The sequence below is a fragment of the Macaca nemestrina genome, chromosome 3 (assembly GCF_043159975.1).
Source record: "Macaca nemestrina isolate mMacNem1 chromosome 3, mMacNem.hap1, whole genome shotgun sequence".
Taxonomy (NCBI): domain Eukaryota; kingdom Metazoa; phylum Chordata; class Mammalia; order Primates; family Cercopithecidae; genus Macaca; species Macaca nemestrina.
Window position 1 is genome coordinate 181,503,203 of NC_092127.1, and position 22,969 is coordinate 181,526,171.

Below are 22,969 nucleotides of genomic sequence, written 5' to 3' on the forward strand. Positions count from 1 at the left end.
ATTAGGCAGTCTCATTATTTTATTCATTCTCCAAGCACAGCTTCTGCAAATAGACTCCATCCAGCCAAACCTGCCTGAATCCTCCCTGGTCTTGATCTTCTTGGGCAGGGGACTTCTATTTAAATTCTGAGGATGGATATTTTGTCAACATTTGAACTTACTTCTCACTTTCCTTGATCTTCAAGAACCTCGTCCCTGTTAATTAAAAAACAGCAAATCATTCTGTGTTCTCAGCAGTCAAAAGGAATGTATTCGAGTCTAGCTCTTTTAATATTTCCCTTTGTCTCTAGCAGTTCCTTGGAGCCTCGAGTCAAAGCTTGCCCTAAATGGGATTGCTGTTGGGAGATCAGAAGAAAACTTGATAGGACTCTTTGGTGTGAGGCTGGCAGCACCTGTGTCCCAGCTAAAAGGCTACTATAATCCCAGATCAATGTGAGAGTCTCTTGAAAGGTTTAGAGGTAGCTGTGCATTTCACCTTTCCAGTGTTTATTCAAATTTTAACTACAAATTAATTGCAGAATGTTTACAATTTGCTATTTGCATCCCTAGAGATAAGCCTCATTAAGCCTTCTAAATTGTAATTTTCAAGGAATTACAAACAAGACTTTCATGCAAATAAACACTGAACACAAGTCAAAGATTTTACTCAACTCGCTAATGAATGAAGGAACCGTAAGATGTTGTGACTGGACTGGTTCAAAGGGAAATTTGAAGAACAAACATTTATACAGGCAGTTGGGGATTCTGAGATGAATATTTAAATATTTAAATTTTTTATTTTTGTGGGTACATAGTAGGTGTCTATATTGATGGGGTACATGAGATACTTTGATACAGGCAGGCAATGTCTAATAATCACGTAGGGTTAATAGGCGATCTGTCCCCTCAAGCATTTATCCTTTTGCGTTACAAGCAATCCAACTATAGTTATTTTAAAATGTACAACTAAATTATTTTTGACAATAGTCACCCTGTTGTGCTAGCAAATGCTAGATTTTATTCATTCTTTCTAATTTTTGTACCCATTAGCCATCCCTACTTACCACCCCCTCCCTGCTCCACTACCCTGTTCAGCCTCTGGTAACTATCATTCTAATCTCCATCTCCATGAGTTCAACTGTTTTCATTTTTAGCAGTTGCAAATAAGTGAGAACATGTAAAGTTTGCCTTTCTGTGCCTGGCTTATTTCATTTAAAATAATGACCTCCAGTTCCATTCATGTTACTACAAATGACAGGATCTCATTTATTTTATGGCTAAATAGTACTCCATTGTGTATATGAACCACATTTTCTTTATCCATTCATCTCCTGATGGACACATACATTGCTTCCAAATCTTGGATATTGTGAACAGTGCTGCAGCAAATGTGGGAGTACAGAAGTCCCTTCGATAGACTGATTTCCTTTCTTTTGGGTATGTACCCAGCAGTGGGATTGCTGGATCATGTGGTAGCTTTATTTTTAGTGTTTCGAGGAACCTCCAAACTGTTCTCCATCCTGGTTGTACTAATTTACATTCTCACCAACAGTGTATGAGGGTTCCCTTTTCACCACATCTTCACTATCAATGGTTATTGTTTGTCTTTCAGATAAAAGCCATTTTAACTTGAATGAGATGATATTTCATTGTAATTTTGATTCACGTTTCTCTGATGATCAGCAATGCTCAGCACTTTTTCATATCCCTGTTTGCCATTTGTATGTCTTCTTTTGAAAAATGTCTATTCAGATCTTTTTATTATTATTATTTAGAAATAAAGACACGGTTTCACTCAGCCTACCAAAGTGCTGGGATTACAGGCATGAGCCGCCACACCCACACTATTCAGATCTTTTGCCCATTTTTTAATTGGACTATTAGATATTTCTACTGGACAGTGGTTTGAGCTCCTTATATATTCTGGTTATTAATTCTTTGTCGGATGGTACTTTGCAAATATTTTCTCCCATTCTGTGGGTAGTCTTTTCACTTTGTAGATTGCTTCCTTTACTGTGCAGAAACTTTTTAACTTGATGTGATCCCATTTGTCCATTTTTGCTTTAGTTGTCTATGTTTATGGGATATTCCTCAAGAAATCTTTGTCTAATCCCATATCCTGGAGAGTTTCTCCAATGTTTTCTTATAGTAGTTTAATAGCTTGAGGTCTTAGATTTAAGTATTTATTTTTATTTGATTTTTGTATATGGCCAGAGATATGGGTTTAGTTTCATTCTTCTGCATATGGATATCTAGTTTTCTCAGCAACATTTATTGAAGAGACTGTCCTTTCTCCGATGTATGTTCTTGGAATCTTTGTTAAAAACAAGTTAACTTTTTATATATGGGTTTGTTTCTGGGTTCTCTATTCTCTTTCAGTGGTCTGTGTGTCTGTTTTTATGCCAGTACCATGCCATTTTGGTTACTATGTCTCTGTAGTACAATTTGAAATCAGGTAATGTAATCCCTCCAGTTTTGTTCTTTTGTTCAGGCTAGTTTTGGCTATTCTGAGTCTTTTGTGGTTCCATATAAATTTTAGGATTTTTTTTCTATTTCTTTGAAGAATGTAATTGGTATTTTAATAGAGATTGCATTGGATCTGTAGATTGCTTTGGGTAGTGTGAACATTTTAACAATATTGATTCTTTCAATCCATAAACATGGATTATCTTCTATTTTTTGAGTGCTATTTTCCACTAATTACATCAGTGTTTTATAGTTTTCATCGTAGAGAGCCTTTACTTCTTTTGTTAATTCCTAGGAATTTAATTTTTGTTTCTGGCTGTTGTAAATACAATTATTTTTTAAATTTCTTTTTCAGATTGTTCAGTATTAGTATATAGAAATGTGACTAATTTTTGTATGTTGATTTTGTGTTTTGCAACTTTACTGAATTTGTTTATCAGTTCTAGTAGTTTTTTAGTGGAGTCTTTAGGTTTTTCCAAAAATCCTATCATCTGAAAATGAGATAACTTGAGTTCTTCCTTTCCAGTTTGGATGCCCTTTATTTCTTTCTATTGTCTGATTAATCTAGCTAGGACTTCCAGTACTATGTTGAATAACAGTGATGAAAATGTGCATCCTTCTCTTGTTCCAGATCTTAGAGGAACAGCTTTCAGTTTTTCCCCATTCAGTATGATACTAGCTATGGGTCTGTTGTATATGGCTTTTATTATGTTGAGGTATGTTCCTTCTACTTCCAGTTTTTTAAAGGTTTTGTTTTGTTTTGTTTTAAATCACAAAACAATGTTGAATTTTATCAAATGATTTTCATCAGCAATTGAAATGATCATGTGGTTTTTGTCTTTCATTCTGTTGATATGATGATGTATCACATTGATTGATTCATGTATGTTGAATTATTCTTGCAACCCTGGGATAAATCACACTTGGTGATGATGAATGATCTTTTTAATGTATTGTTGAATTTGACTTGTTAGTATTTTGTTTAGAATTTTTGCGTCAATATTTGCCAATAATATTGGCCTGTAGTTTTCTTTTTACTTTTTTTTTTTTTTTTTTTTATGTGTCTTTGTCTGGTTTTAGTATCAGAATAATACTAGCCTCATAGAATGAGTTTGGAAGTGTTCCCTCCTCATCTACTTTTCAGAATAGTCTGAGTGGGATTAGTATTAGTTCTTTAACTGTTTGGCAGTGAAGCCATTGGGTCCTGTGCTTTTCTTTACTGGGAGAGTTTTTTATTACAGCTTCTGTCTTCTTACTCATTATTGGTCTTTTCAGGTTTTGGATTTCTTCCTGGTTTAATGTTGATAAGTTTTATGTGTCTAGGAATTTGTTCATTTCCTCTAGGCTTTACAATTTATTGGCGTATAGTTGCTTATAGCAGCAACTAATGATCTTTTGAATTTCTGCAGTATCAGTTGTAATGTCTCCTTTTTTGTCTCTGATTTTATGTATTTGGGTCTTCCCTCTTTTTTTTTTTCTTAGTCTGGCTAAAGATTTGTTCATTTTGATTGTTTTTTCAAAAAAGCAACTTTTTATTTTTGTTGATCTTTTGTATTGTTTTCTTCATTTCAATTATATTTATTTCTGCTGTAATCTTTATTACTGATTTTCTTCTGCTAATGTTGGGTTTGCTTTACTCTTGCTTTTCTAGTTAAGAGGCATTGTTAGGTTATTTGAAGTTTTTCTTCTTTTTTTTGATATAGACATTTATGACAATACATTTCGCTCTTAGTATTGCTTTCACTGTATCCCATAGGTTTTGGTATGTTGTGTTTCCATTGTCATTTGTTTCAAAAAACTTTTCAACTTCCTTCTTAATTTCTTCGTGGACCCACTGGTCATTCCAGAGCATATTGTTTGATTTCCATGTGTTTGTATAGTTTCCAAAATTCTTTTTGTGGTTGATTTCTAGTTTTATTCCATTGTGGTCAGAGAGTATGCTTTTTTTAAATGTTTTAAGATTTGTTTTGTTACCTAACATATGGTTTATTCTTGAGAATGATCCATGTGCTGAGGAAGAAAATGTATATTCTTCAGCCATTGCATGAAATGTTCTGTAAATATCTATGAGGCTCATTTGTTCTATAGTGCAGATTAAGTACAATTTTTGTTGTTGTTGTTGATTTTCTGTCTGGCAGATCTGTCCAATGCTGAAAGTGGGTTGTTGTAGTCTCCAACCATTGTAGTATTGAGATCTATCTCTCACTTTGGCTCTAATAATATTCGCTTTATATATCTCAGTGCTCCAGTGTTGGGTACATACAGATATATTTACAATTGTCATATCCTTTTGCTGAATTGATCCCTTTATCATTATATAATGATCTTCTTTTTCTCTTCTTACAGTTTTTGTCTTGAAACCTATTTTGTCTGATATGAGTATAGCTACTCTTCCTCTTTTTGGTTTGCATTGGCATGGAATACCTTTTTCTATCCCTCTATTTTCAGTCTGTGAGTATCTTTATAAATCAAGTGTGTTTCTCATAGGTAACAGACTACTGGGTCTTTTTAAAAAATCAAGTTAGCCATTCTGTGACTTTTTATTGGAGATTTTTATTCATTTACATTCAACATTATTATTGATAAGTAAGGACTTACTCCTGCAATTTTCTTATTTGCTTTCTTTTTTGTTTTTGTTTTTTGGTTTTTGTTTTTTGTTGGTCTTTCTTCCTTCTTTCCTTCCTTTCTGTCTTCCTTTTAGTGAAGATAGTTTTCTCTAGTGATTTAATTCCTTTATTTTTATTTTTTGTGTATCTGTTGTATGTTTTTAAATTTGAAATTATCATGAGGCTTGCAAATACTGTCTTATTACCCATTATTTTAAACTAGTGACAATTGAACACTGATTGTATAAACAAACAGGCAAAAAGAAAATTAATAAAAATAATAAAAACTCTACACCTTAACTTCATCCTCCTGCTTTATAACTTTTTGTTTCTCTTTATATCTCATTGTCTATGTCTTGAAAAGTTGTGGTAGTTATTATTTTTGATTTATTTATCATTTAGTCTTTCTACTTAAGAGTAGTTAATATACCACGGTTACGGTGTTATGATATTCCTTGTTATTTGTGCACTTACTATTACCAGTGAGTTTTGGATCTTCAGATGATTTTTCTTGTTGCTCATTACTGTCCTTTTCTTTCAAATTGAAGTCTTTCCTTTAGCATTTATTGTAGGACAGATCTGATGTTGATGAAATTCGTCAGCTTTTGTTTGTCTGGGAAAGTATTACTCCTTCATGCTGTAAGAATATTTTTGCTGTGTATACTGTTCTACAGTGTAAGTTTTTTTCTTTCATCACTTTAAATGTGTCATGTCACTCTCTCCTGGCCTGTCAGGTTTCCACTGAAAATCTTGCTGCCAGATGTATTAGAACTTCATTGTAATTTGTTTCTTTGCTCTTACTGCTTTTAGGATTCTTTATCCTTGACCTTTGGGAGTTTGATTATGCCTTGAGGTAGTCTTCTTAGAGTTAAATCTGCTTGGTGTTCTCTAACATTCTTACACTTTGATATTGATATCTTTTTATAGGTTTGGGTGGTTCTCTGATATTATCCCTCTGAATAATCTTTCTACCCCTATCTCTTTCTCTATCTCCTCTTTAAGGTCGATAGCCTTAGATTGTCTTTTTAAGGTAATCTTCTAGATCTTGTAGGTATACTTCATTTGAAACCACCATTGCAAAGTTATAACTGAGGCAGTGAAAGAGATCTGACCTAACTAACTCCATCTTGCTTTTAACCTCCAAGTTGTCTTTGTTCATTCCTGGGCATAGGCTGAACTAACTTTGGGAGAAACTTAGTTTATAGTTTGAAATAAAGACAGTAACAACCCTTTCCCCAAACCAAACCCTTCTTGCTTGGGGACTATACTGCCCTTGTAGGACTAACAGATTAGCCAAAAGATTAGAAATTATGGTTTAGGAGTCATGCAGCTGGAGGCTAAAAGATTCTGACCCTCCTCAGATTTCTCCTGGGGATAATATTACTGTTGTAAAACTTAAGATCAGTGCTTGAGATATTTTGCAGACCCTGCACTTGATGGATCAGTTGGTACCACCCAGCCAGATCAATATAAGTGCTCATCTGATCTTGTAGTCCCCACCCAGGAACTGACTCAATGCAAGAGGACAGCTTTGACGCCCTATGATTTCATATCTGACCCACTCTTCAGCACTCTCAACTCACTGGCCCCTACTCATGAAAGTATCCTTAAAAATTCGGATCCTCAAGTGCTTGGAGAGACTAATTTTTGTGGTAATAAAACTCCAGTCTCTGGTACAGCCGGCTCTATGTGAATTACTCTTTATTGCAATTCCCCTATCTTGATAAGTCAGTTCTGTCTAGGTAGCAGGCAAGGTGAACCCCTTGGGTGGTTGCAAATTTGGGCAGTTACACATTGTTTTTTATTCTTCATTCTTTTGTCTCCTCTGACTGTGTGTTTTCAAACAGCCTGTCTTCAAGTTCACTATTTCTTTCTTCTCCTTGATCAATTCTGCTGTAGAAAGACTCTGATGCATTCTTCAGTATGACAACTGCATTTTTAAACTCAAAAATTTCTGTTTGATTCTTTTAAATTATTTCAATGTCTTTGTTAGATTTATCTGATAGAATTCTGAACTCCTTCTTTGTGTTATCTTAATTTTCTTTGAGTTTCCTCAAGAGAGTTATTTTGAATTCTCTGTCTGAAAGGTCCCTTATCTCCAGGGTTGTTCCCTGGGGCCTTATTTAGTTTGTTTAATGAGGCCATGTTTTCCTAGATGGTCTGGATGCTTGTGGATGTTCATTGGTGTCTGAGCATCAAAGAGTTAGGTGTTTATTGTAGTCCTCATATTCTTGGCTTGCTTGTGCCCATCCTTCTTGGGAATGCTTTCCAGATATTCAAAGTGACTTGGGCCTCATGTAATGTATGGTTCTTGCAGACTTGTAGAGGTACCATGACCACCACCACTGAGACTCCACTGGGTCTTGTCCACTGCCTAATGTAACCACTACCTGGCTACCATCTGTGTTTAATCAAGGCCGTAGAGCTCTACAATCAGGAGCTGGTGAAGTTAGCCTTGTTTGTGTCCTTTACTTCAGGGCAAGGAGCTCCCTCAGGCCCTGGGTGTGTCCAGAGATACTGTCTTAGAGCCAGGGATTGGACCAAAAACCTTAGTGATCTATCTGGTGTTCTATTCCACTGTAGCTAAACAGGTCCTCAAACCATGAGACAAAGTCCTTCTCCCTCTTCCTTCCTGTTTTCAGAGGCAGAGCAACCTCTCCTTGTGGTCACCACTACCACTGGCCCACAAGGAGCTCTGCCAGGCCACCAGTGATGTTCACTTAGGGCCCAGGGCTCTTTATTCAGCTTGTGGTGAATACTGCCCATTAGGGCAGTGGGCTTTCATCTGGCCCATGGCAGATCTGTAAATGCTGTCCAAGTGCCTAGGCCTGGACTCAGGTACCCAAAGAGCCTGTTTGGTGCTCTCCTCCACTGTGACCTAGCTGGTACCTGAAGCCAGGACATCTCAGAGTCTCACTCAAGAAGCAAGTTTTCTACCTGCATGTTGCTGTTGGTTATTAAGGGCCCATGAGTTCTTTAATCAACAGGTGATGAATCCTGCCAGGACTAGGTTCTTCCCTTCAAGGCAGCAGGTTCCTTCCTGGCTCAGGGTGTTTCTAGAAATGTCATGTGGGAGCTAGAGCCTGATATGGGGGCCTCACAACTCTGCCCACTGCCCTGTCCTACTGTGGCTGAGTTGGTATCCAAGATCCAAGACAAAATCCTCTTTACTCTTCACTCTTCTGTCCTCAAACAGAAGGAGAGTCACTTTTGTTGCTGTGAGCTAGGCTGCCTGGGATTGAGAGAGGGGTGGAGCAAGTACTCCCCCAGCCACCCGACCTGGTATCTCACTAGGTCATGCTTTACCCTAGTCCACTGTCTCTAAGTCCAGCGCAGCATCAGGAGTTGCCTAAAAATTGCAGTCCTTATGTCCTAGACTGCCTTTCAGGTTCGCTTGGAACCCCAGAGCACTTTAGCCTACAGTAGCAAGGCTCTCCTAGAAACTCAGTTTGCAACTGCTGGGATGGGCACTTCCCCTCTGACTGGGTCTGATCCAAATGCTCCCTCTGTGGGTAGGCGCAGGCTGAGTTCAGCATGGTTTTCCTCTTTGCTCTTGCTCTCTGCAGCACTGAATTCAACGCAAAGCCCCCAGCCACTGTGCTCTCTCTCCCCCAAGTGCATATTCTCTCTCTGTGCTACATGGCTGCTTTGGGGGGATGTTGGGAGGTGGCGTAGGTGATTCAAGATGTCTTTACTACCGTCTTCAGTGCCTCTTTCAGTGATAGGAAGTTAAAACCAGGCACTGTGATTGCTTACCTGATTTTTGGTCCTCATGAAAGTGCTCTTCCATGTGCAGACAGTTGTTAAAATTTGGTGTTCCTATGGTGGAGCGATCAGTGGAGGTTTCTTTGTGATCATCTTGCTCCACCCCCTGAAATGAATATTTTCTAATAGAGGTAAAACTTTTCAATATCCTATAGGGCAATAAAGTGCTATGTTTGGGATCTTTTCTACAGGGTAGAGATTAATTGATACCTCCTGGAGAGCATTCATTTGCATTGCTATTGGTCTTCCAAAATTTAACTTCTTTTTTTTTTTTTTTTTTTTTTTTTTTTTTTTTGAGACGGAGTCTCGCTCTGTCACCCAGGCTGGAGTGCAGTGGCCGGATCTCAGCTCACTGCAAGCTCCGCCTACCGGGTTCACGCCGTTCTCCTGCCTCAGCCTCCCGAGTAGCTGGGACTACAGGCGCCTGCCACCTCGCCCGGCTAAGTTGTTTTTTTTTTTTTTTGTATTTTTAGTAGAGACGGGGTTTCACTGTGTTAGCCAGGATGGTCTCCATCTCCTGACCTCGTGATCCGCCCGTCTCGGCCTCCCAAAGTGCTGGGGATTACAGGCTTGAGCCACCGCGCCCGGCCCAAAATTTAACTTCTAATCTTGGAGAATTGTAATATAGCCTAGCCAATTGAAATATAGCCTAGCCAATCAAAATACAATCAAGGCACTCACCTCTCCAGACTCCAGTAATTCCTAGAGTGTAATCGTAGAGAGTAATTCCCTTAGATGATCCCGCTTATAGGTCAGCATATGTCTAGCTCCTTAGATCTTTCTGGCCTGGAACCTTCCAAATCCTCAAGATGTAATATGTAAATATTTGTGAAATGAAGATTTAGCTTGTGGATTCAATAGCCCTGTACTCTTAATTTAGGAAACTGGAAAATTTTTTAAAAAGGGGATGTGGTGGTTGTGAGAGAGAGCTTGACAAAGAAATAGAGCAGAAATAATAGCTACCATTTATTTCCTACTGTGTGCCAGGTATTACACATATATAACCTCATTTAATCTTTGCAAGACCTCTATTTTATAGGTGAGGAGACTGAACCTCAGAGAGGTGAAGTATTTAAGGTGAACTTATTTAAGGCTATACAGTGACATGCCTATAGATTTGGTGGCTTGTTTAGTGTTCTCCTCTGTAAGATACAATTTCTGGAAGGGCAGGGGGCTTTGTGTTCTTCTCTGCTATATGTCTTCGCTCGGTCTGTCCTGCAGAAACAACACAATCAACATCTGTTGAATGCATGAGTGAGTGAATGAATGAGAGAATGAATGGAGTAGCAGAGCTAGGACCCATTCCCAGGTCTATTTGACCTTCACATGCCATGGTTTTCCCACTGTACAAAAATTGCTATTATTTTTCCCTTCTCTACATAAGTGGCTGGCTGGCACTATAATTTAACACTTTGATTGCTCTGGCAAAAAGGAAGAGTGCTTGAATTAGCATGAAGTTTTCTGGGTTTAAAATAATTATCTGATTATAGCTTAGGTAGCAGATAAAATATGAAGCAGAAGAGAATTTTGCAGAGACTGCTTTTAAGAAAAAATGTTTCACATGGGGTAAATATGCAAGGGGTCAGTGTGAAAAAAAGACAACGTTTGATGAAAAGTTCATTTTCATATGTATGTTCTGGGTCAGAGGTCATTTCAGTAACTAGAGTCCCTAACTCTGACCTATAGTAGGTGCAGAGTGAATATCACTGAAGGAATGACTGACTGACTAGCAGATGCTTCATAAGTCCTTTCAGATGATGACGGGAATAAGGGCAAATTAGTAAGTCTTTAGAGAAAGCTAGTCATAGTAATTATTCCCAGAAAGGTAAAACATTGCTTATCATAGCAATATGTTTTGCTGTTGTATAAATTATAAGTCGTTGGGCGAATCTTTTATGGATTATGATAAAAATTGACAACTATAGAATCAGAAATTATGGAATTCTCCTGGTTGCCCCCTTCAGCAATCTCTCCATAGCACTTTGGTGGATGGAACCTCCCCTTCCTGGAGCAGGTGAGAGAAAGTACCCGATGCTTTTTGTGCTGCTCTCCCTTTTTCCACGTGGTTACTAAAGGTAAGTTACAAAACCCCATTGGAGTTGGCGCATATTAAAAATGATGTCAGAGGGAAATGCACAGATGAAAGCTGGCTCTAGAGATGAGAACTTTATTTGAAATGATCACTGAAAAACAGATTTTGACTCATGAAAGATACAACTACTCCTTACAGCCCCCATCAACATGTGACTGTTTCCCAACTGCTCCCCAGCTTTCACATTCCGAATCCAAGCTCTGAGGCACTGCCCTTGCCTGGCTCCATCTTGCTCTCTCCTCCCCTTTGTTCAAGCTGGATTGAGGTTTTCTTCCTCTGCCTTTGAGTTAGTGTGGAATGGGCTCGATGACCAGTTACAAATCATACCTGAAGGTGCTTGAAGTACAAGAAGAATGTTTGCCTGGGTTTTGGTTATTAAACACCAGCAATGCTATTTTGGTATCCAAGTCCAGAGCAAGAGAGAGAAAAAAAAAAAAAAGACAAGAGGAACAGGAAATCATGAAGTTAAATATTTACAGGGTAACTGTGGCTTGCATGAAGCTATTCAATCCTCCTCTCTCTCTTTCTCCTTCCTCTTCTCCTTTCTTCCCCCTCTCTCCTTGACTATCTTGTACACAAATTTCAGTCTTAGGAGAGCAGAGCAGCATGTGGTGAGTGACACAGTTCTCTTTCTTACAGGGTCATGTGGTACCATGTTTGTTGGTTACACAAAAACATAATTTTTTTAAAGCATGGTTGTTCATGGTAGAAATTATTAGGTTAACTGGAATAATTTGCGCACAAACCTATTTTGTTTTAGTCTTAGTGACTCAGAGAAAAATAACTAAAACCTTTCCTCAGCCACTAGCCCATGTAGTCACTGAGCACGGCTATTGTGCTGAGGAGTGTGAGACCCAGGAAGGTTAGGTGACTTACCAGGGCCCATGTTGGCAGCTGATGGGGCCTGAATGAATCTCCTGGCTCTCAGTCCAGTTCTCTTTCTGGAACATCATGCTACTTCATGTTTAGATTTCATCTGGGCAGGAAAAATGAGCAGTAATTTCAGAAAGAGAGATCTAAGTTTTTGCATCTAATGATTCTGAGTATGTGTGTATGGGAATAAACATCTCACCCTTTAGCCTTGCATGTAACAAACGATGTAGGCATTCGGTTGAGCTACATTGCTGGATTGTAGAATGAGAGTTCCAAGTGGAATTGAGTGGAACAAATCATTAGGTCTTGTCACTGCCTGCAAAAGGCTGCCCAGACTAGGTCATAATATTGTTTATTATTAATTCACTCACTTATTGAACAACCACAATGATCCAGGTGGAGATGTTGGGATACGGTATGGAAATAGGTAGAAATAGTTAAAACGTTCGGTGCCCTACCATAAGGCAGTTAGCCACCCATTTCAATAGAACGTGGCAGTGGCCTGAAAAGGTTTTATGTTATCTTCTGGTGCATTGGTGATCATGGGCCAGATCTGACTTCAAATTTAGTGCTTGACTTACTACCTGGGTGGCCTCAGGTTACTGAACCTATTTTAGCCTTATCTTTAAGATAGAAATAATAAGGTGATCTCAAACTGCTGTTGTTGCTAAGGTTACGTAAAATAATTAATTTAAAGCCAGTGCCTCATTCATATAAATGCTCATTAAGTGTGGGTGTTACTCTCACTACTACTGTTTTTTGTTTTTTTTTTTTTTAATTTTCGTGAATACAGAGTAGGTGTATATATTTATGGGTTACGTGAGATATTTTGGTATAGGCATGCAATATGTAATAAGCACATAAGGGTAAATGGGGTATCTGTCCCCTCAAGCCTTTATCTTTCAATTCAATTGTATTTTTAGTTATTTTAAAATGTAGGATTAAATTGTTTTAAACTACAATTATCCTATTGTACCAGCAAATATTATACCTTATCCATTCCTTCTATTTTTTGTACTCATTAACCACCCTTTCTTTCTCCCCACCACTTCACTACCCTGCCCAGCCTCTGTTAACCATCCTTCCACTCTCTATCTCCAGGAGTTCAATTGTCTTAATTCTTAGGTCCTACAAGTAAGTGAGAACATGTGAAGTTTGCCTTTCTGTGCCAGGCTTATGTCATTTAACATAATGACCTCCAGTTTTATCTATGTTATTACAAATGACAGGAGCTCATTCTTTTTATGGCTAAATAGTACTCCATTGTGTATATATACCACATTTTCTTTATTCACGTATTGATGGACACTTAAGTTGCTTCCAAATCTTGGCTATTGTGAAGAGTGCTGCAGCAGACATGGGAGTGCAGCTATCTCTTTGATATACTGATTTCCTTTCTTTTATGTATATACCCAGCAGTGGCATTGCTGGATCATATGGTACTCCATTTTTAGTTTTTTAAGTAGCCTCCAAACCATTCTCCATAGTGGTTGTACTAATTTACATTCCCTCCAACAGTGTGCAAGGGTTCCCTTTTCACCACATCCTTGCCATCTATTGTTATTGCTTGTCTTTTGGATAAAAGTCATTTTAACTGGGGTGAGATGAGATCTCATTGTAGTTTTGATTTACATTTCTCTGATGATCAGTGATGTTGAGCACCTTTTTGTAGGCCTGTTTGCCATTTGTATGTCTTCTTTTGGAAAATGTCTATTCAGATCTTTTGCCCATTTTTAAAATCAGAGTATTAGATTTTTTTTTTCCTACAGAGTGGTTGGAACTCTTTATTATATTCTGGTTATTAGTTCCTTGTTAGATGGGTAGTTTGCAAATATTTTCTCCCATTCTGTGGGTTGTTGTCTCTTCTTTGTTGAGTGCTTCCTTTGCTGCCCAGAAGTTTTTTAACTTGATGTGATCCCATTTGTCCATTTTTTTGCTTTGGTCGCCTGTCGTTGTGGCATATTCCTCAAGCAATCTTGGCCTAATCCAATGTCCTTTAGAATTTCCCCAGTGTTGTTTGGTACTAGTTGCATAGCTTGAAGTTTTAGATGTAAGTCTTTTATCCATTTTGGTTTGATTTTTGTATATGGCAAGGGATATGGGTTTAGTTTTATTCTTCTGCATATGGATATCCAGTTTCCCCAGCACCACTTATTGAAGAGACTGTCCTTTCTCCTGTCAAAAATGCATTCACTGTATATGTATGGATTTATTTCTGGGTCCTTTATTTTGTTCCAGTGGTCCGTATATCTGTTTTTATGCCAATATCCTGCCATTTTGGTTACTATAGCTCTGCAGTGTAATTTGAAGTCAGGTAATGTGATCACTCAAGTTTTGTTCTTTTTGCTCAGGATCCCTTGGCTATTTCTTCTAGATTTTCCAGTTTATTGGCATATAGTTGCTCAGAGTATCCACTAATGATCCTTTGAATTTCTACTGTATCAGTTGTAGTGTCTCCTTTGTCATGTCTGACTTTATTTATTCAAGTCTTCTCTCTTTTTTCTTAGTTATTCTGGTTAAAGTTTTGTCAATTTTGTTTATCTTTTCAAAAAACAAACTTTTCTTTTTGTTGATCTTTTGTTTTCTTTATTTCAATTTCATTTATTTATGTTCTGATGTTTAGAATTTATTTTTTTCTATTAATTTTGGGTTTATTTTATCTGTCTTTTTTAGTTCTTTTAGATGCATCATCAGGTTATTTATTTGAAGTTGCTCTTTGTCGATGTAGGCACTTTTAGCTACAAACATTCCCTTTAGTATTGTTTTCATTGTACCCCACAGATTTTGATATGTTGTCTTTCCATTATCATTTGTTCAAGAAATTTTTCAATTTTCTTCTTAATTTCTTTATTGACCCACTGGTCATTATGGAGCATGTTGTTTCATTTCCACGTGTTTGTATAGTTTCCAAAATCATTCTTGTTATTGATTTCTAGTTTTATTCCATTGTAGTCAGGGAAGATGCTTGATGCTATTTCAGGTTTTTGAAAAATGTCTTAAGACTTGTTTTTGACCTAACATATGGTCTATCCTTGAGAATGATCCATGTGTTGAGGAAAAGAATATCTCTTCTGCAGGCATTGCATGAAATGTTCTGTAAATATCTTTAAGGCTTATTCGACAGTGCAGATTAAGTCTGATGTTTCTTTGTTGATTTTCTGTCTGGAAGATCTGTCCAAAGCTGAAAGTGGGATGTTGAAGTCTCCAACTGTTAGTGTATTGAGGTCTATCAGTCTTTTTAACTCTAATAATATTTGCCTTATATATCTAGATGATCAAGTGTTTGGTGCATATACATTTACAATTGTTAGATCCTCTTACTGAATTGATCCTTTTCTCATTATATAATGACCTTTGTCTCTTCTTACAGTTTTTGTTTTGAAATCTGTTTTGTCTGATCTAAGTATAGCTACTCCTGCTCTTTTCTTGGTTTCCATTGGCATGGAATATTTTTTTATGTTCCTTATTTTCAGTCTATTTGTGTCATCATAGGTCACATATGTTTACTGTAGGCAATAGACCAATAGGTCTTATTTTTTAATCCATTCAGCCACTCTATGTCTTTTGATTGCAGAGTTTAGTCCATTTACATTCAATATTATTATTGATAAGTAAGGACTTACTCCTGCTCTTTAATTATTTGCTTTTTGGTTGTTTTGGGGTGTTCTCTTCCTTCTTTCATTTCTTCCTGTCTTCCTTCTAGCAAAGGTACTTTTCGCTGGTGGTATGATTTAATAGCTTGCTTTTTCTTTTTGTGTATTCTTTGTGTTTCTTTGACTTGAAGTTCTCGTGAGGCTTGCAAAAACTATCTTCTTATAACCCACTATTTTATGCTAGTAATTACTTAATACTGATTGCATAAACAAAGAAAACTAATAAGAGCTCTACACCTTAACTTCCTCCCCTTGCTTCTAAACTCTTTGTTGTTTCTCCTTATATTTTATTGTGCTGTCTATGTTTTGACAAGTTGTCATAGTTATTATTTTTGATTGGTTCATCGTTTAGTCTTTCTACTTAAGATAAGAATAGTTTACACATCACAGTTACAGTGTTATAACATTCTGTGTTTTTCTGTGTACTTGCGATTACCAGGGAGTTTTATATCTTTAGATTATTTCCTATTGCTTATTAACATCCTTTTCTTTCAGATTGAATAACTCCTTATAGCATTTCTTGTAGGACAGGTCTGGTGTTGATGAAATCCTTCAGCTTTTGTTTGTCTGAGAAAGTCTTTATTTCTCCTTCATGTTTGAAGAATGTTTTTGCTGTATATATTATTCTAGGGTAAAAGTTTTTTCCCTTCAGCAGCTTAAATATGTCATGCCACTCTCTCCTGGGCTGTCAGGTTTCCACTGAACAGTCTGCTGCCAGATGTATTGTAGCTCCATTGTTTGTTAATTGTTTCTTTTCTTTTGCTGCTTTTAGGATCCTTTATCCTAGACCTCTGGGAATTTGATTATTGCATGCCTTGCAGTAGTCTTCTTTGGGTTTATCTGCTAGATGTCCTATACAATTCTTGTACTTGGATACTGATACTTTTCTATAGGTTTGAGTGGTTCTCTAATATTATCCCTTTGAATAATCTTTCTATCCCATCTCTTTCTTGACCTTGTCTTTAAGGCCAGTAACTCTTAGATTTGCTTTTTAAGGTAATTTTCTAGATCTTGTAGGCATGCTTCATTATTTTTTATTCTTTTTTCTTTGTCTCCTGTGACTGTGTGTTTTCAAATAGCCTGTCTTTAAGTGCACTATTTCTTCTCCTTGATCAATTCTGCTATTGAAAGACTCTGATGCATTCTTCAGCATGTCATTTGCATTTTTAAACTTGAAAATTTCTGCTTGATTCTTTAAAATTATTTCAATATCTTTATGAATTTTATCTGATAGAATTCTGAATTCCTTCTCCGTGTTATCTTAATTTTCTCTGAGTTTCTTTAAGACACCGATTTTGAATTCTCTGCCTGAAAGATCACATGTCTCTATTTCTCCAGGATTGTTCCCTGGGGACTTATTTAATTTGTTTGGTGAGGTCATGTTTTCCTGGGGGTCTGGATGCTTTTGGATATTCATTGGTGTCTGGGCATTGAAGACTACCCAAAGAGCCTGCATAGTACTCTACCTCCCTGTGGCTGAGCTGGTACCTAAGGGGAAGGAAAACATCCTCTTTACCTTTCCTTCTGCTTTTCTCAAGCAGAAGGGGTCTCCTACAGTAGCCACCACAGCTGGGAATGTACTGGGTCTCACCTGAAACCAGCAGATCTCAGAGCCTCAGCCAAGAACCACAGTGTACTACCTGGGTATTGCTTCTGGCTATTCAGAACCTAAGGGCTCTTTAGCCAGCAGGTGATGGGTCCTGCCCAGACTGTATCTTTCCCTTCAAGGCAGCAGCTTCCCTTCTGGCCCAGGATGTGTCTAGAAATGTTATCCACAAGTTAGGACCTGGGATGGGGGCCTGATGACTCTGACTGATGCCCTGTCCCACTGTGGCTAAACTGGTATTCAAGATGACAAAGTCCTCTTTACTCTTCCCCCCTCTTCTCTTTAAGCAGAAGGAGTGGGTCTCTTCATGCTATTTTTAATCAATCCAGCCACTAGCATTGGGACTGATGCGGACACTAAGGATCCAAATGATTTTTTTGTTTGTTTGTTTGTTTTTTAATTGCGTTGGGATTAGGCAACAGAAGGGTCTAATGTGGCTGAGAGTTTTTGAGAGTGGAGCGTTTTTAGGAGGGTGGCTGCATTCCAAGAAGAGAGCTCTGCTGGGGTAAAAGAGGCATGGGTGCTAGAAAAGGGCAAGCAGTGGTGAAGAGCCACTAACAGCGCTACCTGGGGTTGGGGCAGGGGTGTTACAAGCACTCCCTTAGCTCCCCTGTCTGGTGTCTCAGTAAGCCGCATGCCCTCCAAGTCTACTGGCTCTGAGCTCAGCATTTGGGCTTGCTTAGGAGTTGCTGTCCTTTTGGCCCTAAACTGCCTTAAAGGTTATTTAGGGCCCCAGAGCACTTTACTGAAACTCTAGTTTTCACCACTGGTATGGGCTGTTCCCTCTGGCTAGAGCTTGTCTGTGGGGGAAAAGAAAGATCAGACTGTTACCATGTCTATCTAGAAAGAAGAAGATATAGGAGACTCCATTTTGTTCTGTATTTGAGATGCTGTTAATCTGTGACCCTACCCCCAACCTTGTCCTTGCAAGAGACATGTGCTGTGGTGACTCAAGGTTTAATGGATTTTGGGCTGTGCAGGGTGTGCTTTGTTAAACAAGTGCCTGAAGGCAGTATACTTGTGAAAAGTCATCACCATTCTCTTAATCTCAAGTACCCAGGGACACCTACACTGCCAAAGGTCGTGGGGACCTCTGCCTAGGAAAGTTAGGTATTGTCTAAGGTTTCTCTCCATGTGATAGTCTGAAATATGGCCTCGTGGGAAGGGAAAGACCTGATCGTCCCCCAGCCTGACACGTGTGAAGGGTCTGTGCTGAGGACTAGTGTAAGAGGAAAGAAGGCCTCTTGGCAGTTGAGATAGAGAAAAGCATCTGTCTCCTGCCCGTCCCTGAGCAATGGAACATCTCGGTGTAAAACACGATTGTATGTTCTGTTTACTGAGAAAGGAGAAAACCACCTTAGGGCGAAAGGTGGGACTTGCTAGCGCAATGCTGCTCTTTATGCACTAAAAAGGTCTATGGAGATGTTTACATATGCATATCAAGGCACAGCACTTTTCCTTAAACTTATGTCACAGAGATCTTTATTCATATATCTTACTACTGACCTTCTCCCTACGATGATCCTATTATCCTGCCACTTCCCTTTTTCTAAGATGGTAAAGTTAATGATCAACAAATACTGCCGGCCAGGCGCGGTGGCTCACGCCTGTAATCCCAGCACTTTGGGAGGCCGAGACGGGCGGATCACGAGGTCAGGAGATCGAGACCATCCTGGCTAACATGGTGAAACCCCGTCTCTACTACAAAGTACAAAAAACTAGCCGGGCGAGGTGGCGGGCACCTGTAGTCCCAGCTCCCTCCATGGGCAGGCATTGGCCGAGTTCAGCCTAGTTTTGCTTTCTGCTATGACAGGGCAGCACTGAGTTCAATTCAAAATCTCACAATCACTGCACTCTCCTTTTCCCAATCCACAAGGCTGCTGCTGCTGGGGAATGGAGGACTGGTGGCATTGGCAAATCAAAACTATCTTTCCTGCCTTCTTCAGTGCCTCTCTCAGTAATATGAAGTTAACACCAGGTATTGTGGTTACTGACCTGATTTTTGGTTCTTATGAAGGTGCTTCTTGTGTGTGTAGATAGTTGTTAAATTGTGTTCCTGGCTGAGGTGGAGGAGGGGTGGTGGTCAAACCTTCTAGTTGACCATCTTGCTTCATCCCTCTCTACTGATACTACTGTTGTTGGTATTATTAGAAATGAAAATGAGTCCTGTGAGTTATAACTGTCTTCATTTTGCAGACCAGGAAACTGAGGCTCAGAGAAATATTAAGCAGCCAAAGTCACAGCGATTAAAAAAGGCAGGACCAAACTTTGACGGAGATCAGGACCCACTCCTCTGAGAACTCACCTCTTTCGCTAGCTCCAGTCTAAGAGTGCTATCTAGGAGCAGGTTTATGGGGCCCCAGGAGATGTTCAACCAGAGGCTTCTGATTTGCAGGGGCTGCAGAGGGGAAATCTGCCCTGACTAGAAGATTTGTTTTCCACCCATATTCGTTTGATCTCACATTGCTATGAAGAACTACCTGAGACTGGGTTTCAGAGGCTCTATAGTAGGCATGGCCAGAGAGGCTTCAGGAAACTTACAATTATGGTGGAAGGAAAAGGGAAAGCAAGCACATCTTCACATGGCAGCAGGAGAGACAGACGAGCAAAGGGGAAGTGCCACACACTTTTAAACCATCAGATATCATGAGAACTCACTCACTATGATGAGAACAGCAAGGGGGAAAATCCACCACCATAATCCAATCACCTCCCACTAGGTCCCTCTCCCAGTGAATTATAATTCAATATGAGATTCAGGTGGGGACACAGAACCAAATCATCTAACCTTGCCATGTCCTAGTGTAATTTTTGGAAGTTTTCTGAACTAACATTTCTTGTCTAGAAATATACACACTCAAGATCAATCTAACTATTAAAAACAAAAAATGCTTATTTTCCAGTACCTGTTTTATGTTAGATTCTGGGGTATATGAAAAAGAGAGTGACTTAATGTTCCTGCCTATCATTCATGTGTAGCTTGTGCATCTATCCTTTCATCTGTCTATCCATATCACAAATATGTATTAAATACCTACTGCATGCTAGACACAATCCTGAAGGTGTTTTTCTTACCTAAGTCTTTTTTTTTTTTTTTTTTTTTTTTTTGCCTGCCAGAGAGTACAGTATTCTCATTTCAAGATAAGAAGTGGTGAATAAGTGAAGTGCAAATTGGTGAGGACAGTTAGACACGGAGTGATTACTTCCGACAGGTTTCCACCACACAGCTAAGTAGCAAGGTGAAGACTCTGAGGGTGAGCTGCAACTCACAGAGCGGGAAGACCAACAGGCAGTGAGAAAAGAAGGTGCAGTGGCTTCATGTTGTAGCAGATGCCTGTGTGTACACATGGGAGCGTGTATTGCTTTATGCCGTTTTTCAACTGCTTCAGCCACTAGCATTGGTACTGCTGCACACTAAGGATTCAAATGTTTTTTTTGTTTTTTTTTTTTTTTTAATTGCATTGGGATTAGGCAACAGAAGCCGCCAATTAGGCGGCTGGGATGAGAAAGGAGAGTTTTTAGGAAGGTAGCTGCATTCTAAGTAAGGGACTCTGTTGGGGTAAAAGGAGCGAGTGTTGCAAGAAGGGGGTGCGGGGGTTGAGCAGGCACCTCTACAGGAAATGGATGCTGTCCAGGTGCTGGTGGGCGCCCCGGGCAACGTGGCGAAGCAACTCAGCCGGTCCAATCAGACTGCGTCCAGGGCTTGGGTTTCGCGATCATTAAGTGACTGAGGCAGATCCCCACGCGGCACCTGGCCACGCGCTCAGCAATCCCGCCGCGGTGAGTATGTTTAAGGAATCCTTCCCATTACGGCGACTCCATACCCAGGTCCCCGCCCGGGACAGAGGAAGCCGCAACAGGTCCCCCGGGGCACCGGGCCCTCTCTCCTGCCTCCAGCCACGTACGAGGGTCCGGCAGCTGCGCCGCCTGAGCCCCTCCCCGGCCGGCGGGCGGGGCGGGCTCTCCGAAAGCCATCGCGGTGGTCCCCGAAGCCGGGTCATAAATAATTCACGAGCCAGGGCCTGGCTAGCTAAGGGAAGGGCGGCGGCAGCGGTGACTAGGGCGCGAGCAGGAGCGGGAGCGGGGTGAACGGTGAGTAGCTGGGTCCTCATCCGGGAGCGAGAGAGGCATCTGCTGACCAGGCGCGGGGCTGAGCGCACTCCTTCCACTGTACTGGGGGTGTACAGTGAGGAGTGGACGGGTTCTCTCTGCGCCGCCCTTACCCTAGCCCTCTGCGCCGCCCTTACCCTAGCCCTCTGCGCCGCCGCCCTGGCCCCTCAGCAGGTGGTGCGAACCCGGACAGCGGCTGGGGGCCAGAGGGACTGCGGGGAGCGCGTGGTGGTCCCGGTGCCCGGCCAACCCAAACTTTTTCCGCTGAGTGGTGGCCCGCGCCGCCCCGCTTGGGTCTTCTTTCCATCCACTGGGGTGGGGGCTGTGGTGGGGGTAGCCGGCGGCTGTGGTTCCGGAGCGGGAGTCGGAGGTGGGTGTGCGAACCGGACCGGGGCCCCAGAGACTTTGGACTCGCGGAGAGCCACGACGACCGAGGTGAGGTTTGCCAGGGTCTTGGGAACGAGTCTGCGGTAAAGGAAGCTCTAGGGATGGCCCCGGGGACGTGAGGCGCTGAGCTTCCCTCGCTGAGTGCGGAAAGGGGCCAACACTGTGCAGCAGACCACAGCCGGAGGAGGGATACGGGGGTGCAAAGCGAAGCCATCTCCCGGCGTCCATGGGAGAACGCAGGCACCCCTGGCTCAAAGCACCGTCCCAGCCTCCCACTCCACGGCCCTTCTGCATGCATGTGTGGGGACCCACGGCTATCACTAGATGGAGAACTGGGGTGCTCAAGGCGCACCCTGCCAGAACGCGCCGACCGGACAACAAAGAGGAGCTTGGACAGACCAGGAGCTTCATGGCTGTAGAAAGTCGGAAGCTCGGGATCAGTTTCCCCGAGAGCCCGCGTCTGGAGAGGCAGGGAGTCAGATCGGAAGGAGGAACTAGCTCCGGAACCCCTTCTCTCTGGCAAGATCGCCCCCGATCGGTGCCCAACAGGGGCCGCGGCGGGGAACTGGCGCCGACAAGCTCGGAGCAGCCGAGTTACTCCGGCAACCCCCTCCCCTGCGCGGCTGCGAATTCCTGGAGTCTCTTGGCTTCCCGCGCCCGCCCCGCCGCTCATTCTTTTGTGTCCCGCAGCTCGCGAGAGGCTTCCTCCCAGAAGGGAGCTAGACCGGGAGGGGGATTGGCCTGGAGGTGGTTTGGAGGTAAAGGGCGGGGAAGCAGGCGCCCCAGGCTTCCTTCCGCAACAGGTTGATCCTGGAGCCCGCGAGGGCGACTGACCTTTCTGGAGAAAGGTTTGCTGGAGTTCCTGAGGGCGGCAGCTGTTCTTTGTTAAGAGAGCAAGTTCACGATCTTAGTTCTTGAGTGCCCCCCAAGACTCACGTGACACGAACAACCGCGGCGATATGTTGGGTTGAATCATAAGAAATTGTCGGTTTTTTGGATGGAAGATATGAATATCGTCAACCTCATATGATTTAACTTGTGTGATGTTACCCACTTTTCTTTTCTCACCGTCCTCTCTGTCCCGGTTATCCTAGGAGCCCCGGTGGAGTTGAGCTCAGAGTATTGATGCTAAGCAGAAGCAGACAGACCCCAGATAGCCTTCTAGCTGCGTGCCAGGTGCTTTACCTATTAGATCGCTAGCCTGCCAACCCTATGCGAAATCCGCCTTTGACAGAGGAGCAGAAGAAGGGTTGGAGAATGCAAACAACTGTCATCTTGGCAGAGTTAGTAAGGAGGACCAGAGCCCCCTTACTGTTGCTATTGTCTGTCTGTTTAGCAGTGCCCTTTAGTTTATTCTTGGTTTTTTTTTTTTTTAATGTGTTCCATAATTTTTTTCTAAACTTCCTTCTGATTTCTAAACTTCTGATTTCTA

General features: G+C 41.0%; 1 protein-coding gene across 15 annotated transcripts in view; it reads left to right on the plus strand.

Moving 5' to 3' along the window:
* The window catches only part of LOC105487901 (prominin 1), a 155,304-nt gene that overhangs the window by 18,396 nt on the left and 113,939 nt on the right, over positions 1–22,969 (plus strand). For 2 of the 15 annotated variants that reach the window (XM_011751548.3, XM_011751554.2), the window contains exon 1: positions 20,542–20,820. The exons of 8 other annotated variants lie outside the window; for them this stretch is intronic. The gene's annotated coding sequence lies outside the window, so the exon portion shown is untranslated. Of the gene's footprint in view, positions 1–11,494; positions 11,520–20,541; positions 20,821–20,896; positions 21,133–21,482; positions 21,586–22,969 lie in introns of those variants that run through there. 5 more of the 15 variants (XM_011751553.3, XM_011751550.3, XM_011751555.3 and 2 more) reach the window with 5 other exon arrangements.